Here is a 5,087-nt window from a genome sequence, read left to right as displayed (position 1 = left end):
TATTTCAATAAGTTTTTTGTTTTGTTTTGTATTTTGTTTGTTTTATTTGGAGGAATGATGTGCCCCATGGCAGTAATATTTTAAGACAAATTTCCCAATCCTTTCAGCATTGGTAAGGAAATGTTAAGAGTGAAGTCATGCTTAGATTTCCTGAAACACCTATTCTCACTTTTATTCACTATGATTATTATCTCAAAGAATTTTCTCTATAAGGTGAGGAAAGGGGTGACTTGACCAGCATCAGAACTGAATGGAAGGCCAAATCCAGATCAGGAAAGAAGAAAATTAGACAGAAGCTGAGGGAAATATGCTTAGGGATCTGAACAACAATGCTCCCCTAATTCCTTGAGAATAATATAAATATTTTGACTAAGTCATGAAAGGCTTGTTTCACTTGTTTGTTCCTCACTGTATAAATAAATGGGTTTAACATGGGGAAATAGAAGTAGTGAGTATTGACACTCCCTTATTAATGACCATTTCAGCTTTTGCTGAAGGTTTGCTATAAACAAAGATGCAGCTGCCATAGGTGATGGAAATCATGATAATGTGGGAAAAGCAGCTGGAAAAGGTTCTTGTCCTCTGCTGTGCAGAGGGGAGTCTTAGAATGGTTCTGATGATGTACATGTAGGACAGAACCGCACACACCACAGTCATGAGGAAAGTCATCACAGCACAGACAATAACCATCTGCTGTATGAGCCATGTATCTGAGCATGCGACCTTCAGCATAGGGTAAGCATCACATGTGAAGTGGTCAATGGCATTAGAGGCACAGAATTCCAGGACCAGTCCCAAGCTGAGTGGTGGCAATACGATCAACAAAGAAGTCATCCAACAGCAGAAGATGAGCCTTTTGCAGACCCTGTAGTTCATAATAGTCATGTTATGCAGGGGTTTGCAGATGGCTACATCTTGATCAAAGGACATGGTTGCTAGGAGAAAAAATTCTGTTACTGCAAAAACATCTACAAAAAATAGCTGGCACAACATGGAACATTTTCAAGAAAAGATTATGTACTAGGCCACAAAAAGAGCCTCAATAATTTCAAAACGTTTGAATGAGTCCCAACCAGTTTCCCAGATCACAAAGTTATGAAACTGGAAATAAATTATGCAAAGAAAATGAAAAATCCCACAGGCACATGGAGGCTTTACAACATGCTCCTAAATAACCAATGGATCAATGATCAAATAAAAACAGAAATCAGGCAACATATGGAGACAAATGACAACAATAATTCAACACTGAAAAATCTGTGGGACCCAGCCAGGGCTGTGCTAAGAGGATAGTATACTGCTATACAGGCCAATCTCAAAAAGAAGAACAATCCCATATAAGCAGTCTAAACTCACAATTAACAAAACTAGAAGAAGAAGAACAAATGAGGCCCAAAGTCAGTAGAAAGAGGGACACAATAAATATTAGAGCAGAAATAAGTAAAATTGAGAAGACTAAAACAATAGAAAGAATCAATGAAACCAAGAGCTGGTTCTTGGTACAACATTCAAAAATCCATCAAAGTCATCGACCACATGAATAAAAAGAAGGACAAAACCACATGATCATCTCCATAGAGGCTGAAAAAGCATTTGACAAAATTCAACATCCATACATGGTAAAAACTCTCAACAAAATGTGTATTGAGGGCAAGCACCTCAACATAATAAAGGCTATATACAACAAACCCGCAGCCAACATCATACTTAACAGTGAGAAGCTGAAAGCTTTTCACCTAAAATAGGGAACAGAACAGGAATGCCCACTTTCACCACTTTTACTCAATATAGTTCTGGAGGTCCTAGCCACGGCAATCAGACAAAACAAAGAAATACAAGGCATCCACATTGGCAAAGAAGAAATCAAACTGTCATTGTTTGCAGATCACATAATATGGTACATAAAAAAAACCTAAAAGCTCCACTCCAAAACTACTAGAACTAATATCTGAATTCAGCAAAGTTGCAGGATACAAAATTAATACACAGAAATCTGTTGCATTCCCATACACTATTGATGAACTAGCAGAAGGAGAAATCAGGAAAACAATTCCATTCACAACTACATCACAAAGATGAAAATACCTAGGAATAAATCTAACCAAGGAAGTAAGAGACCTATTCTCTTAAAACTACAAGACACTCTTAAGAGAAATTAAAGAGGACACTAACAAATGGAAATTCATACCATGCTCTTGGGTAGGAAGAATTAATATTGTCAAAATGGCCATCCTGCCTAAAGCAATCTACAGATTCAATGAAATCCCTTTCAAAATACCAACAGCATTCTTCAATGAAATGGAACAAAAGACCCCTAATAGGCAAAGCAACCTTGACAAGGAAGAGTAAACCAGAGAGAATCTCACTTCCAACTTCAAGCTCTACTACAAAGCCACAGTAATCAAGACAATTTGGTGGTGGCACAAGAACAGACCCACAGACCAGTGGAACAGACTAGATAGCCCAGATATACACCCGAACATATATGGTCAACTAATATACAGTAAAGTAGCCATGAATACACAATGGGGAAATGACAGCTCATGTTGGAAAAACTGGACAGCTACATTTAAGAGAATGAAACTGGATTATTGTCTAACCACATACACAAAAGTAAACTCAAAATGGATCAAACACCTGAATGTAAGTTGTGAAACCATAAAACTCTTAGAATTAAACATTGGCAAAAATCTCTTGGACATAAACAAGAGCAACTTCTTCATGAACATATCTCACCAGGCAAGGGAAACAAAAGAAAAAATGAACAAGTGGGACTACATCAAGCTGAAAAGCTTCTGTACAGCAAAGGACATCATCAATGGAACAAAAAGACATCCTACAGTATGGGAGAAAATATTCATAAATGACATATCTGATAAAGGGTTGACATACAAAATATATAAACAGCTCATGCACCTCAACAAACAAAAAGCATATAATCCAATTAAAAATGGGCAGAGGATCTGAACAGACACTTCTCCAAAGAAGTAATTCAGATGGTCAACAGACACATGAAAAGATGCACCACATCACTAATCATCAGAGAAATGCAAATTAAAACCACAATGAGATATCACTGCACACCAGTAAGGATGGTCAACATCCAAAAGACAAATAACATCAAATGCTGGTGAGAATGTGGAGAAAGGGGAACCCTCCTACACTCCAAGTGATAATGTAAATTAATTCAACCATGTGAAAAGCAGTATGGAGATTCCGCAGAAAACTAAAAAGAGAAATACCATTTGACCTGGGAATTCCACTCCTGGGCATTTACCCTAAGAATGCAACAGCCCAGTTTGAAAAAGATATCTGCATCCCTTTGTTTTTCACAGCACTATTTATAATAGCCAAGAAATGGAAGCAACCTAAGTGTCCAACAGTAGAGGAATAGATAAAGAAGATGTAGTACATATACACAATGGAATATTATTCAGGCATAAGAAGAAAACAAATCCTACCATTCACAACAACATGGATGGAGCTAGAGGGTATTATGCTCAGTGAAATAAGCCAGGTGGAGAAAGACAATTACCAAATGATTTCACTCATCTGCAGAGTATAAGAACAAAGAAAAAACAGCAGCAGAATCACAGAACCCAAGAATGGACTAACAGTTACCAAAGGGAAAGGGATTGGGGAGGATGGGTGGGAAGGGAGGGATAAGGGGAAAAAGGGGGCATTACGATTAGCATTCATAATGTGTGGGGGACACGGGGAAGGCTGTACAACACAGAGAAGACAAGTAGTGATTCTATAGCATCTTACTACACTGATGGACAATGACTCTAATGAGGGATGTGGGGGGCTCTTGATAATGGGGGGAGTCTAGGAACCATTATGTTGCTCATGTAATTGTAGTTTAATGATACCAAAATAAAAATCATAAAAATAAAAACATGAAACAAACATATGCAAAACCTAAAAAAAAAAAAAAGAGTGGACAGTAATGGTCTTAAAGATACTCACTGTACTTGAGAAAAACAGAATAGCAGAACTCAAGGTGTACCTCAACAAAGAGATAGAATGCAAAAAAGAAGAAATGAGGTGTAAAGAATTGAAAAGTTGAAATAAAAAATACACTGAAGGGAATAACAGTGGACTAGAAGATTCAAAAGAACAGATAAGTGACTTGGAAGACAGAGTAATGGAAAGCAATGAGACTAAACAACAGACGGAATAAAGACTTAATGTGAATAAGGTAAGAGAGCTCTGGAACAACAGCAATGTCCTAATAAACTCCTATAACATTATAGGACTCCCAGAAGAAGAGAGAGACAGGAGTAGAAAATTTATTTGAAGATGTAACAGCTGAAAACTTCCCTAACCTGAGGAAGGAAACAGTCTACCAGGTCCAGGAAGATCTGAGTGTCTTTCCTGAATTATTAACTTTTTTAATGTTTTTGACCAATCCTCCTAATCTTTAACATTCTCCTTTTTTTTAACTGAGGAGAACTGGTAATAACATTCTATGAATTTAAGTATAGAACTTAAATAACATTAAATTATAATTTAACATCTGTATACAGTACAAAGTGATCACCATCAAAAGTCTAGTTACCATCCATCACTGTATGCTTGACCTCCTCCACCTATTTTGCCCACCCCACCACTAACATTGTTCTTCAATCAAGGGATAATGGAGGTCTGGGTATCGGAAAACTTATCAAACCAAGATTCAGTTCTCTTGCCTGTAAATTCTGGCTTGTTCTCCTTTAGTCTCTATCTAAATACCATCAAAGATAAAGCCAGTAAAGGACATGTAGTAATTGGAGTGTTGTCCTTTCTCTTGTGTTGTCTTCATATTTCAGGAGGCTGTGAACTGATATAATTTCAAGAAATGACAATAGAAACGTTTTTTTCTGGAAAAAATTGGATTTAAAGGAAAGAAAATAGTTCACAGATTTTGAAGTTGCCCCATTATCACCTTGTGCTCATTCTTGAATTATGAACATTGTATAATGAAGAAGTGCTCCAGAATACACATGTGATCTACTTTCAAGATTTTTGGAAGAATCTTGAATTGCTCTTACACATTTGGTGGTTTGATATTAAAGTATTTCTAAAAGTGAGAAATAGTCTCTGGG

Source organism: Manis pentadactyla, chromosome 10, assembly GCF_030020395.1.
Source record: "Manis pentadactyla isolate mManPen7 chromosome 10, mManPen7.hap1, whole genome shotgun sequence".
Lineage (NCBI taxonomy): Eukaryota > Metazoa > Chordata > Mammalia > Pholidota > Manidae > Manis > Manis pentadactyla.
This window is presented reverse-complemented; position numbering follows the sequence as displayed.